The sequence below is a fragment of the Natrix helvetica genome (assembly GCF_964273705.1).
Source record: "Natrix helvetica genome assembly, chromosome: 1".
Taxonomy (NCBI): domain Eukaryota; kingdom Metazoa; phylum Chordata; class Lepidosauria; order Squamata; family Natricidae; genus Natrix; species Natrix helvetica.
Window position 1 is genome coordinate 82,028,784 of NC_138548.1, and position 15,331 is coordinate 82,044,114.

Here is a 15,331-nt window from a genome sequence, read left to right on the forward strand (position 1 = left end):
GCTCCAACAACTGCTTTCTGTCGGGGCCTTAAGGAGCCTGGGTGGCAGTGGTCCTGTGGATGTGGCTTGGTGGGCATGACAGGGGAAGGTTATTGCAAAATCTCCATTCCCACCCCACTCTGGAGCCAGCCAAAGGTTGTATTTGCTGGTTCTCCAAACTACCACTTCCAGTTTTCCAGAACCTGTCAGAACCTGCTGAATTTCACCCCAGCCAGGTGGGCAGGCAAGAAATGGAGGACAGGGGATGGGCGAGTAGAGGCTGGTGAGGCACCCCTTGATGTGACATCAGGTTGGCCATGCCCACCCAGTCACATGACCACCCAGGACCCCCACCCAGCTGGTCATTAGGCAGATCATATTAGTGGTCCACGGAATTTAAAATAAAATTTAATTAAATTTAAAATTATGAATTTAGTGGTCCCTGAGGTCTGAAAGTTTGGTGACCCTTGATCTACATCCCATCCATCTAGACTCTAGATTCTAGAGGATCATAAAAGAGATGCAATCCAACCAAATGGCTTGAAGACAAAGATTGGAGTCTGTAAAATAAAATACCCAAGATAAAATGAAGCAGAATGCCTGGATTACAAGACTGAATGAGCAGTGTGTAATTATGCACACATGTGGACTGCAAGGAACTTAATATAGCAGCATTGCTAAAATTGATTTGACAGCCTTGTGCACTTTCTTGAAACAGAACAGCATATAGGAAAATGAGCAATAATTCTGCATTATCTTGTTGAGTTGTCATATGCAGCTCCACACTACCCGCATTATCAAAATAATAATGGATAATGTTGCATGTATTAAATGCTACTATACCACAGATTCCCTCTTCCCAAATATATGGATATAAAAATAATGGCTGAATATACCAGTATTGACAATACTTTTTCCCAATAGGTATGAAAGCAGAAGAAATCATTTTTTTAAAAAAGGCCTGAGTTGAAAAATATATAAAAATTCTTGCTTCTTTTTGTCTATTTGGCTTTCTTTTGTTTATCAGATATCAACTCTCTTTTTATCTGTTGACTAAAAGACATTTTTCCCTTCACAAAATGACTGGGAAGAATAGTGTCCATTGTTTAATGTAACAAAGAGGGCCCTTGCAAAAACATGGGGCTTTTACTTAAAAAGCTCAAATTTCAGAGAACACATTTCTTTCTTATTCCTCATTCCAGCAAAAGCCTTGATGGGAGAGGAAAAACATATCTTGAGGCTACAAAATAGAGCTAGGTATAAACAAAGTCTCCAAATTTTCTATCCAGATTGTAAACAATAATTGGATGATGGTTTTTTCCCCTAAATTCCTCCAGGGAAAGAGTTTTCTTTCAACAATTTTTCAAGAGCAAGTTACTGTACCTCTTTAATAGAGATGATTTCATTATTATTGGACAAGCTAACTGGGATAATTTCCTCATCAGAGTATTTGGCATTAATTGAAGCTGTGGACCACAGGAAAAATGGTTGCATAAGGAAAGGTAGAACCTTTGCACATACCCCTTGCTCACCCTACAATTGAAGAAGCACAAAGCATAAAATGTTTTAGCCTCTTCTCCTTGAAAGAATATCTAAATACAAGTTGTCTATCATCAAAATAAAAGGAAACTGATGGAAGGAATGTTGAAGTTACATCCTGACAGAACTATAAAGAGAAACATAACGCGGTTTATTTCTTATTTCAAGAAATGGGATGGTAAATTAGTAATAAAAACCCTGGAGGCTTCATTGAATATGACATGAAAAAAACTTCATAGGGATTAAGAGCCTTAGTGGCACAGTTGTAAAAGTGTAGTATTGCAGGCAAACTCTGCCTCAAGCCTTGAGTTTGATCCTGATGGTGCTCAAGATTAACTCAGCCTTCCATCGTTCTGAGGTCAGTAAAATGACCCAGATTGTTGGGGACAATATGCAAATGATGTTTCTACTATATATTGTAAACTGCCCAGAGAGTGCTGTAAAGTGCTATGGGGTGGTATAAAGTGCTATTGCTGTAAACCTCGAATCTAATTGAAAAAAAATATGATTAATAAATCTACAGTGGTCCTTGATTTATTTGAGTTCTGTCTGCTTCAAATATGACATAGTTTGCAGAACTCACTCAACTATTGATTTGCTGATGCATCTGACTGTTTCCTCTTTCATGTTCTTAAGCTCCATTTGTTAATTCGAATCTTATTATCACCACCAGAATATATTAGCAAATTAATAAATCACAAGCTACTTACTTGACAAAGTAAATGAGAACCCAAGTTAAGTCGGTGGTGTCCAAATGCTCATTCTGTATTATTCTACTACTGAGTCAAAAAAAATATCTAGATAACAACATGCTTCCTATTAAATGTGCCACATAAGGGGTGCTCCCAAAAGATGATAAGGATAGTATGATCTAAGCAGTCTGTGATTTATGTAAAGTAGAAGTTTGTTTTAATAATAAATCTGAGCTGAAAATCATATAGGCAATAATTCTCAGAATGAACTTTTTCCATTAACAGGCTGAGCATCTCCGTAGAAATTTTCCCATTAGTGTCTCACACTCCAAACTCTTGCTGTGTAATGCATTGCTAATAGTTAGGCAGGTGATTAAGTACTGCCTGACAAGGAAGATGGGGAGAAGAAATTTTAAGATATCTTATACAGATCAGGTTCAAACATTAGTTCATTTAATTAGTCTCAGGGCAAGTCTCCCTTCACCACATCACATCCTCGGACAGCTGTTGAAGTTCCAGGACTCTAAAAAGGGTAGCTATCTGGCTTATGAGCCAGGCATGTGCCATCTACATTTCCCACAGGGAGATTTTCAAATGGAAAGTAACCTTTCACCAGGCAGATCAGGAATGCTTCTGCTTACTAGCCTTAGAAGATCCATTAGCTTTTTTGGCATTAGAATTCATATCCCAAAAGGCACTATGCAAAAAATGTTTTTTTGGGGGGGGACAGCATGCAGAAGACTCTTCAATAGATGGATGAATATATATTATTGGTAAGGTCATTAGCAACTACTACACATGGATTTTAAAAATGTGAGCACATGAGCACAATAATTTGATAGACAGTAACAGTTTGCTCTTCACTGGAAACAAATATATTTATGAAGAAATGTATTTGTGATTCTAATGCCTACTATATCTCTACAGAGTCCATGCAGAATGTATAATCATTTTACTGCCAGCATTTGAAGATCAATACCCTCAATTGATTCCAATGAAAGGAGCTATCCTAACATGAGTGCTGAAATAAAATTCAGTAGCTAATCTGGCTGACTTTGAATCCAGATAGTGAGAGTGCTCTTGCTGCTATCTTCTTGTTTGCTTTAGATGTGTGTGTTTGTCAGACATGCTTAGAGACCTGGAAAATCATAAGAAAATTGTTTCAGTTGTCACTTTAATAAGACAGTTCCACATTTATATTTCCTGTTGTGTTAGATCAACTGTCATGTAAACTGGAGTCCAATTGTCCTTCAACATACATACTTTTCTTAAAATTTATGATACAGTTCCCCATCCCCATCTATTATAGTAGGGAAATGCACACACACACAAGCATGTATTATAGAAGGAAAGCACATGGACATGCCAACTGATGTTGAATATTTTAAAAACAAATTGTGAAAACTGATGTGAAAATGGAATTAACAAAAGGTTAGAATTATAAGAAACACTAATTGAATGTAACAGCTTTAACTCTTCCTAGGCTACTCCCTCACAGATGGTATTTATTTCTCTGCTGATTTTTAGCAGCAGCTATTTTAGTGGCAACTAATAAATTGCTATTCATATCTCTCTTTTGGATTTAATTTAACAAAATAGTACCCAAATTAAATGGAAATCTGTTTTCAACTAGCTTATCAATGCTTTAACAGATTTTATTTTAGAAGTGTCTTACAACTTGAATTACCACCAGATGTGTGTTTTTGCTTTTTTGTATAGTTTTGTGTAAAATCTTTAGCACTTTTTAGTGGTGCTCTCTGCTCTCGTACTCTAGCCTATGTGTAATGTTATCACTGGAACACATTTTCCTCTTCAAATTCTTAATTTCTAATATTTCACTCTCTCTCTCTCTCTTTATTAAAAATATTCATCATACCAATCCCAATGATTCAGGGAAGTTTATAAAAATAAGACTATTATAGTTATATAATCAGCAGCATTAAAAAAAACTTGAAAAGTCATGGGCAAAAATAATTATTATATAGCCTCCTCTCCTAAACTATAGAAAAGCAAGAACTTTTTCAGGGGTTTTTTAGTGTTAAGTTAGATTGGGGGGGACGGGACTATGACCCCTTTATGACCTGTGGGTGTCAACTCCCAGAATTCCTGAGCCACAGAAGGGCCCATAGTTGCCCATCCTTATCTTAGATAAATGTCATTAAATGAAATTCTTATTATGTTAGTTATCATGCATCTTGAGTAGGCATCAAACCTGCATAGATGTATCTGATTTTTTTTATCCACGTGAGTAACAATATACTCACATGATAATACTACAGTGCTGATTAGGATCACCATAGCTACTCTTCAGACACAAAGTCATTGGCTATTTTCCTCTGGATTCAGTCAGAGACGATATCCATTGCTTCCTGTTCTCCATGCTTACCATGGCATAGGTTCTACCATCTATGATTTGATTTGTTCATATCTTTATTTCTAATACATTATTGATTTTAATACAATTTCTTTGTTTGTTTGTTGTGATCCACCCAAAGTCATGAGAGCTGGGCGGCATTCAAGCTTAATAAGTTGTTAACTGTTGTTATAGTTCTTATTCCTGTATCACAGTAATTCAAGCCACTAGCCTTTGTTGTTCACAACAGTCTATATACCACCCAAAGAACACAGGTGCTTTGTAGCTTCTGCATTAAGAAGCTGGGATCTTTGTTTTTAGCGCATCTCTATTTTAAAGCATAAAAAAGGCAATTGTCTTACTTATTTGCGCTTCCTCTAAATGGTGAAACCAATTCCTACCCCTTCTACCTTCCATTCAATAAATGTGAAAAGAGTTTCTTTAACCCCCAAATCATGCGGATAAGCCAGCTGACCTCCTATGTGTGCTTTTCAGGTGACCTTGCAAATATTTTATCAGAATACATTTACTTAGATTAGCAAATTAGCATGTTATCTCATTTTTCTAAGCACCTGTGTTAGGAGTAGTCCTCTCGCACATATGTGATAGTCGTTCCCGAATCTAGGGGGCAGTGCTCATCTCTGTTTCTAAGCCAAAGAGCCAGTGCTGTCCGAAGACATCTCCATGGTCATGTGGCCAGCATGACTAAACGCCGAAGGCACACAGAACACTGTTACCTTCCCACCAAAGGTGGTTCCTATTTTTCTACTTGCATTTTTACATGCTTTCGAACTGCTAGGTTGGCAGAAGCTGGGACAAGTAATGGGAGCTCACTCCGTTATGCAGCGCTAGGGATTCGAACCGCCGAACTGCCGAGCTTTCTTACCGACAAGCTCAGAGAATACAGTATATAAAAAGTACAAACAGAGATGTAATATATTTAGCTTTATTGCTGCAGTTTCTTCCTCTAAGATAAATGTAATGTGGCCCATCTGTCAATATTTGTCCTTTATTAAGGGATCAATGCTTCAGCAATGTACCAAGGGGTGGGGATAAGAAGTGCTCTCTCCACCCCGCCCCCAGTGAAAACAATAAGGTTGGTGCTGCTAAAGGCATCAGGGGGCTAGCAGCAAATATGAAATTGGATGCTGTTGCCCTTACAACGAACAGCTGACTTTGGGGAAATCATCTCTCTCAGGCCAACTCATGTCATAGGGTTGTTGTTCTGGAGAAAATAGGAGAAAAATGGTTGTAGGTCTTGAGTTGTGTGTAAAGAAAAGGCAGAATAAAAATCTATAAATAAATAGATAAATAAAATCTATAAATAAACACACAAACGAATAATAAATCTTGCCTTAATAGGAATAGATGGTTCATTAGTGAGTTGGTTACATCTTTGGCAGGGGCAGAATTAATATTCTGAGCTTTGTTTTTGCTTCAGGGCAGAGATATCCACTCATAATTTTGCTTTTATTAAATACTTACATGCATGTATGCAGACAGACAGCAACTGATAACCTGTGACTTGCTTATTCTTGCTTGGATGTTCTGGTGAACTATTCTAATGCAGGTGAAGGAAAAAGGCGATGATGAAATTCTATAGCTTTCTGATCACTTATGTCCAAAATTTTCAGCATTATCTTGCGAATTATTAGTTTCCAAATTTAGGCATTTTACTGTGATGTATCCTTAGACGGAAACATGAATTATCACAGTATCCTTGTCCTCTGTCTATCCAATCTACAATTTGGACCCGAAGCAGCATGTTTCAAATCACGGGTTATATTCCCACTTATTTAGATTATGCTGAATTCTGGTTTTCATCCTTAGTTCTGTGCATCTTATAATTTTTTAAAATATGCTTTACAGAGTTAATACTTTTGAAATCAGTGTTTGGTTATATTGACTTGACAAAACTTAACTAAAGTATGTCCTCTCTTATACATTGTTCCATTTTTATCAACAGCATCTTCAGAGGCTTTTTGATTATATATGTTTTAAGGATGGGAAGGAAAACTGTGTGATCTTTTTAACAGTGTTACTTTAAATATGGAATTTCTAATTTTTAGAAACTTGATATTTTTCCCCTCTCTCTCTCTCTCTCTCTCTCTCTCCATTTCAAAACGATGGATAGATCAGATCACTACTTATGTAACTTTAGTGACCTAGTTGGCTTTTCATTTCTGATCTCTGTCCTAGTCATTAATCTTTTGGAGAAGATGATGGATTTGTCAATATTTGCCAGACAGAAGGTCAGAAGTCTTTTATTTTAGTTTCTTCTCTATTTTTTTCATTATTTGTACTTTATTATCTTTCACCTTTCTTTCATCTTTCCTTCTTTTGGATTGCATTTTTAAAAATTTATCAACAAAATATTTAATATGAATTACAGATCCCCGTGAAGTTTTCCGTATAGCATATTTGCTTCTTTTACTGCCTCCTTTCTTGTTCCTCACTGGAATTGTTTTGCAGTTATAGTTTTAATATTTTCTTTAGGTGAAGCAATATGGGTCTTGCATCCAATGCTTGTACATCTCCAAGAGTCACTCTTTTGTCAGATGGATGGCAGAGGTGGTATTCTATCAGTTTGGACTGGTTCACTTGAATCGGTAGCGGAAATCATGGGTGGCCCCACCCCTGTGGCTGAATGGCATCCCATTTAGGCCCTTTTTTAGCCAAAAGCACATGCTCAGAAGGCTGTGAACACCACCGCTGATGGCCATATAAAAATAAATGTTATGGATAACAATACTCACCCAGGACAGGAAAAAAAATGGAAGACATGAGAATGCCTTTATTACCCTCATTTTCTAAATATTGTTTGATTTTTATAACAACCATATGGAGTCATTATACAAGGATATAGTAATTCAATCAGAATCATAGAGTGAGTCCATTGGGGATTCAGAATAACTCTTCTGGTTTGTGTAATTGCATCACTGAACGGTGGAAAAGGCCAAACTACATTTGTTGAACACACAAATACATAATTTACTGAGTTATGTTTTCCTAAGTTAATCAAGGCATATTAATTCACATAACTAACTATAATCACACACTATACTGAACGCATACTACCCAACCACATTATAGACTAGAGTTTTACAAACCAGCCTTCATGCGATAGAATTTTCACTAAAAATGTCAAGGGACAGGAAATAAATAGGCTGCTTCCTATTCTTAGAGTACACTTTGCTCAGCTAATGATGGCATCTAGCCATTCTTGATTGATTGAAAAAAGCCAAGCAGAATCAGACTTGACTGGTACTTGGATGGGAAACTATAAAATGTACATAGTGGAAGGATAGACTAGGATGTCAAAAACATTTAGAAAAGATAATAATGAAGCATTTCCATATTGTTACCAAAAAACTATATCAATGGGTCTAGGAAGTTCACCAGATGTTGAGTTTTACTTAAGGGAGATTTGACTTATGATAGTGTTTTAATAGCTGTTTATAATTCGCAATATCTAGTTCTCTCAATAATTATTTATAATTGCACATTTTCAGGTGTTTAACCGGCTGGCCATTTTCTTAAAAAGAAAGATAACAACAGTTTACATTTTATCAAACTATGAACTACCAGAGACCTTAGGTTTGCTGTTCTGAATCTCCCAATTTCACTTTCTTAATGTATGGTGTCTTTCAGGAAGAATCTGTAAGGAGAAACTGAAATATTTTATATTATTTTATGTAAATGTTACTTTCTTTCCTTGAATTTGAAAAGAAGTGTGATATATCTTATTCTTCACAAAACATTTGAAATGGAATTATCTACAGTTTTTTAAAAAAGAAATAATATATTTTCTAATTTGGCATAACATCTATCTCATGAAGAGAAATTTAAGAAGTTGGAGTCTATTTGTCATTTATTTGCACTGATTTGTTCAGAAAACACATAGGGCTGCCTATCTAGGAAAACAGATAGGGCTGCCTGATAAGATGAGTTGATTCATAATAGCATTCTATTAAATCACCCTGCCAACAAAAGTGTGTATAGTCAAAGTTATGGTTTTCTCTGCTGCAATGTATGGCGGTGAAGGTTGGACCATAAGAATGGCTTAGTGCCAAATAATTGAGGCCTTTGAACTATGGTGCTGGAGAAGACTCCTGTGAGTCCCTTGGACTGCAAGGAAATCAAACAAGTCAGTCCTAGAGGAGATCAACCCTGACTGCTCTTTAGAAGGCCAGATCCTGAAGATGAAAGTCAAATACTTTGGCCACCTAATGAGAAGGAAGGGCTTATTGGAGAAGAGCCTAATGCTGGGAAAGATTGAGGGCAAAAGAAGAAGGGGACAACAGAGAATGAGGTGGCTGGATGGAGTCACTGAAGCAGTTGGTTGAATGGACTCTTGGGGATGGTAGAGGACAAGAAGGCCTGGAGGAATGTTGTCTATGGGGTTGCAATGGGTCGGACACGACTTCGCAACTAACAAAAACAAAATAAATCAAAATAAATATAACCAACAAAATTCCACAACAATATCATATATCTCATCACAACACTCAATGACTCTACAACTATATTTACTGGGCCCACTTCTATCCTAGTGTGATGTCTGGGTCCAGGTCTTCCTAACTCTCTGGAAGTCTAATAGCATGGATTGAGTGGGTTAAAGACAACAAGCCCTATTTGAGAGCCAATGTTAACGAAATGTTTTGGCATGACACTTTTGAACTTAAAGCAGCCATTGGATGCAAATTGTCTCTAAAGTGGTATAAATTATTAAAGATTGTCAAATTTCCTGGACATTGCTGTGCAGTTTACTTCCATCTATGGCAGAGGCAGAACACAAAAGTGTGTTATTAGCATAGTAGTAGGTAGCTACCATATCTGTCTAGATGATCAATAAAGGGCAGTGCAGAGTTAGATTTGGTTCCCCCTCCCACTGTTAGCCTTTGCTGTTATCTAATGGTCATTATGATTTTGCATCCCAAAACTGGTAGTCTTAGAAGTAAGTTACTTATATAAACATGCAGCTTTCCTGTATTGGGCAAGATTAACAAATGAAGCCATTAAGGCAGAGATGTTCAGTAATTTTTATCACCTTTTGAGTCATTGCAGAATATGAAAGATGATGGAGAGAAAGAAGAAGAAAAGGAAAGGCTGGCTAGACAGTGGAGGGAAAAGAGGCCCATCTTCCTGCTTTGGACATCTGCCCACTAATTTATATTGCCACCATCTAACATTGGGACAAGAAATGTCATGATCTGGCTTCCCGTTTCTTAAAAACTTAAATTATTTTTGTACTTGTGTGTGTTTGTGTATATGAGGGGATGTGACTTCACACAACCTGAACATTTGTATGCAATACAACCACTTTGCAGGATCCCTTTTTCCATGGGATTCCCAGGCTTGCTGACAGAACCAAATTTCAGGGCCAATCTCTCCTTTGTGGGGAGGGTGGAGGAATAATGTTCCATGGCAGATGTCATGGCAGAAAAGACTGTCCTCCTGGGTCCATCAGCTGAAACCTCTTAGCAGATGTCCCCTATAATGTCCTTCTCTTGTCAAACCTGATGGGATAAGTAGATGTAAGTACTTATCCCTCAAACTGAATTGAACCTAGAAGCAGACTGGCATCCAATGCAGCTCATGGAGCATAATTGTAATGTGTGCAGTTCTAGAGGCACCCATGACTGAGTCACTGCATTTTGCAGTACTTGAAGCTTCTGTATTTTTTTCAAGGCTAGCCCTCTGTACAGCAGATTGCAGTTGTCCAAGACTGTCCATTCAATAATGTACTGGAATAATGTACTTGAATGTATTCTGCAGTCACAGGAGGGAGGGGATTTTCCCCAAAGAGCATGGAGATAGCAGAGCTTGTAAAGTCTAGTAGGCAGGATGAGGGTGAAGGCAGAGCCCAAGTCGTCCCCCCCCAAAAGCAGATCACATTTTATATTTTATAGTTATTGCACATGGCTGCTTTAGTCTAACAAGATTTTGTTAGTAAGCAAAAAACAATAAAGAACTACTCAGAAGTAATGCCATATATTGTCCTCAGTTCTTTGGGCCTAACAGATGAACAGGGGATGAGTGAGTGAAAGAAGAGCTCCCAATCAAGTAGCAGGCCCAACAATCGCACAAAATGAAGTTACATAAAGGCCCTCCTAGTTATGACTGCCACCTGTTCATTGAACAGAATTCGTACGCCCAAAAAATCCCTAGATGGCACTCAGGATCTGTTTGGAGGAATGCCATTGAGCACCAAAGGTGGGAAATTCCTAGATCCACAATGAATCAGATAAAATATCCTTTCACTAAAGCTCAAAATAAAAACATAAGAGCTGAGTACAATGCATTTCAGCTACAAAACCTCCTAGCATCAATTTCCAAAACCAATCAAAATATCAGAGGCAAAAAAGCCATTCAGTCTTCGTCTTTAAACAAATCAACATCCTTGCTTGCAAGTACTTAGTTAAAAATTTTAATTCTACCTTAGAGACAAAAGATTTTCCCAGCACACATTGTCTGCTTTCTTTTTCTGAATAATTCCCGATTTGAATAGATTTGCAATTTTATTTGGGGCCTTAGGAATAGTATTTATTAACTTCCTACAGGCTTCATAATCCCAATTTGGGAATCACTCTCTCACCAACCTTTTTCAGAGAAACCAGTTTGAAACTTTTTACAATAGATTGCAATTTTTTCCTCTTTCTATGCAATGGAAGCTTGCTAAATATCCCTTCATTCTACCTTTTCATTTCCTGAATGCTCTTCCAACCCCCCCCCCCATTCCAAGACTGCCCTCTCCCTTTCTCAGCAACTGTTCTATCTCCTTGGTCTCTCCTCCCCCTTCTATTTTTCTACCAGTTGTATCTCCCAGCGACCATTCTCTACACATCCCAAAAGGGCCTTCAGAGCAGCAACCTTTGACCAGAAGTTAAACAGTACCAGAGGGACAAACATTGCATAGATCAGTTTTCATTTATTTCTTTAGTTACGTGTGGAAGCATTTATATAGCCACCAACTTAGACCATGTGCCTTAGGGCAGTGTACGTAAAGAAAACAAGGAAAAAAGGAAATAATCTTCAATCTGCATAAAGTAGCATATTAACAAAATAACAGAGTTGGAAGGGACTTTGGAGGTCTTCTAGTCCAACCCCTTCTCAAGCAGAAACCCATCTACCATACTTAAAAGTAAATATGTGCTAGTCTTTCCTGACTCTAGAGGGCGGTGCTCATCTTCGTTTCAAAGCTGAAGAGCCAGTACTGTCCAAAGATGTCTTTGTGGTCATGTGGCCGGCATGACTAAATGCTGAAGGTGCACTGAACGCTGTTACCTTCCCATCAAAGGTGGTCCCTATTTTTCTACTTGCATTTTTACATGCTTTCAAACTGCTAGGCTGGCAGAAGCTCAGACAAATAATGGGAGCTCATTCCATTATGTGGCACTAGGGATTCAAACTGCTGAACTGCTGATCTTTCTGATCAACAAGCTCAGCATCTTAGTCACTGAGCCGCCGCGTCCCTCTACCATACTACCATACGTAGGACACGCTAAAATAATAAAACAGTGACCAGAAGTGAAATGTTCTATAGTTCAACATTTTCAGGAGACTCAACTCCTTCTCATCCCAAGGCACAGGTAAAGAGCCAAGTTTTAATAGACTTCCTACAGTCCTGGAGAGTTGGGGCTAAACATAGATTAGGCAGAAGATTGTTCCAAAGGGCAGGGGCCATCACAGAAAAGGTTAGGTTTAGGTTTAGGTTTATTAAATTTATAGACCGCCCCCTCTTCCCGCAGGGACTCGGGGCGGTGTACAGACCGTTCATATATAAAAACAACAAAACATGACATAAAACACCAGACAGAACCACGCAAACATACAGTCTGTATATATAACCCAAACTAATTAAATAATTAAAACAATTCTAAAACCAATTTAAAATCCCAAGATTTAAAATTTAGAAAGCCATCCAGGAAGGTCAGTAATGAGTGTTACTTGTAATTACAATTAGGCCAGGCCGGCTAGTCGAAACAGGTGGGTCTTGAGTTTCTTACAGAAGGAGCGGAGGTCCGAGGTAGTTCTAATATCGGGGGGGGGGGGGAGATCGTTCCAGAGGGTTGGGCCCATCACAGAGAAGGCCCTACTTCTAGGCACCGCCCGCCCGCACTGCTTAGCGGAAGGTACCCGGAGGAGCCCCTCTCTGTGAGAGCGGATTGGTCGCAGGGATGTGTGGGGTAGAATGCGATCCTGCAGGTAACTAGGTCCCGAGCCATGGAGCGCTTTAAAGATGACAATCAGCACCTTGAAACGCACCCGAAAAGCCACAGGCAGCCAGTGCAGCTCGCGCAGGAGCGGTGTTACATGGGAGTACCTAGTACTCCCCATAATAGCCCGTGCGGCAGCATTCTGAACCAGCTGGAGCCTTCGGGTGCATCTCAAGGAGAGCCCCATGTAGAGAGCATTGCAGTAATCAAGACGGGAAGTCACCAGGGCCTGAGTGACTGTGCGAAGGGTGTCCCGCTCTAGTAGGGGGCGCAATTGGCGCACCAGGTGAACCTGGTGGAACGCCCCCCTAGCCACGGCTGTCACATGATCATCTAGCGACAGCCGAGAATCTAGGAGGATGCCCAAATTGCGTGCCCTATCCACCGGGGGCAGTTGTTCCCCCCCGATGGCCAGAGATGGAACACACTGGCTAAAGCGGGGCACCGGTAGCCACAGCCACTCCGTCTTGGAAGGGTTGAGCCTGAGTCTGTTGTCACCCATCCAGACCCGGACAGCTTCCAGACACCGGGACATCACCTCGACGGCTTCGTTGGGGTGGTTTGGGGTAGAGATATATAGCTGAGTGTCATCTGCATACAGATGGCACTCAACCCCGAATCCTCGAATGATCTCGCCCAGCGGTTTCATGTATGTGTTGAACAGGAGAGCTGAGAGGACCGACCCCTGTGGCACCCCACACGTGAGCGGCCTCAGGGTCGACCTCTGCTCCCCCGTCAACACACATTGCGTCCGACCGGAGAGGAAGGAGGAGAACCACCGTAAAACGGTGCCCCTCACCCCCATCCCCTCCAGCCGACGCAGTAGGATACCATGGTCGATGGTATCGAAAGCCGCTGAGTGATCTAACAGGACTAGGATGGAGGAACAACCCCCATCCTTCGCCCTCCAGAGATCATCCACCAACGCGACCAAAGCCGTCTCAGTGCTGTGGCCGGGCCGAAAACCGGACTGGCGCGGGTCTAGATAAGTAATTTCCTCCAGGTGTCGAGGGAACTGTTGCGCCACCACACTCTCAACAACCTTCGCTAAGAAGGGGAGGTTGGAGACAGGACGATAATTGACTAACTCTACTGGATCCAGAGAAGGCCTCTTAAGTAGGGGCCTCACCACCACCTCTTTCAAGGCGGCTGGTAGGAACCCCTCCCTCATCGAGGAGTTCACCAGTTCCAGGAGCCAGTCTCGTGTGACCTCCCAGGCTGCCAGTACAAGCCAGGAGGGACACGGGTCCAATAAACATGTGGTGGCCCGCAGTTGCCCGCGTAGCCTGTCCATATCCTCGGCGGCAACAGAGTCAAACGTATATCTCTGAATCTTATACTATTGTTATAAGATTAAGTGTAATAAGGAAGGGACTTGGAGTGTGCCCTCTTTGTTGGAGCAAGTGGGATGGCAGACAGAAAATGCCAATTTTTCAGTGGAGCACAAGGGTTGGGAAAAACCCATGTTTTGTTGAACAAAGTTCTCCTCTTTCCCCTTCCTTTCATGAGATCAAAGGGATATCTACACATTAATAATGATCAAGTACTAATAATATTTCCTTATACATTTTAGTGACCTTTCCTTACATAATTGGTGTTTTCTTTCATACTTTTAGATTTCTAATTTCTGTTTCTGTTAGTTAGCAATTGCTAAAACAAATCCCACGTGAAAAAGTATTCAAAGCCTTCTTGATTTTAATTGTCAATTTATTTATTCCTGCACATTCTAATATTTATTCATTTTCATATCTCTGTTTTTCCACTGTTGTGCAAACACAATTCCAGCAGCTGCTAACATGTGTAAAATTAAATATGTTTTGTATTCCCTTTCAAATAGCCAACAAAATGAGGCAACAGAGTATAACCGCTAGGACAGTCATCTTTCCTATGTAAGTAGCTGTTTTATTGCTTTGTGTGCTTGTTTCATCCTTAATATAGTAGTGCAAGCAATTAAAGTCTTCATTTCTGTATCTCTTTGTGCAGGCCATTCATTGGAGCAGGGTGGTCAGTGGGTGACTTCAACACACAAAAGGACAGTAACCTTCCTTTTTTATTATTTTGTGTGCTTGTTTCATCCTAATGCAGCACATGCAATTAAAATCTTCCTTTCTGTGTCTCTTCTTTGTGCAGGTTATTGGAGCAAGGTGGTGAGGTGATGGTGCAGAAGACAGAGAAAAGGAGAGTAATCTTCCTTTTCTATTATTTTGTGTGCTTGTCTCATCCTAATGCAGTGCATGCGATTAAAGTCCTCCTTTCTGTGTCTCTTTTTGTACAGGTTATTGGAGCAAGGTGGTGAGGTGGTGGTGTGCAGAAGACCTGGCAAGGCAGTAATCTCCCCTCTGTAAGTAGCTATCTTTATTGTTTTGTGTGCTTGTTTCATCCTAATGCAGTGCATGCAATGGAAGAGTTCATTTCTGTGTCTCTTCTTTGTGCAGGCCATTCATTGGAGTCAGTGATACTGAAGACTGGCAAGGACAGTTATCTTCCTTCTGTAAGTAGCTCTTTTATTGTTTTGTGTACTTATTTTAATCTTATTGTAGTTTATCCAT

At 39.8% G+C, this 15,331-nt stretch overlaps 1 protein-coding gene and 1 long non-coding RNA gene across 3 annotated transcripts in view; both read left to right on the top strand.

The window, feature by feature from the left end:
• Positions 1-15,331, top strand: part of TP53I11 (tumor protein p53 inducible protein 11) — a 373,245-nt gene that overhangs the window by 152,969 nt on the left and 204,945 nt on the right. The window lies entirely within an intron of this gene.
• LOC309385115 overlaps positions 14,963-15,331 on the top strand; it is a 58,964-nt gene continuing 58,595 nt past the window's right edge. For both annotated transcript variants that reach the window (XR_014174157.1, XR_014174158.1), the window contains exons 1-2: positions 14,963-15,123; positions 15,218-15,273. This is a non-coding gene — a long non-coding RNA (uncharacterized lncRNA). The remainder of the gene's footprint in view (positions 15,124-15,217; positions 15,274-15,331) is intronic.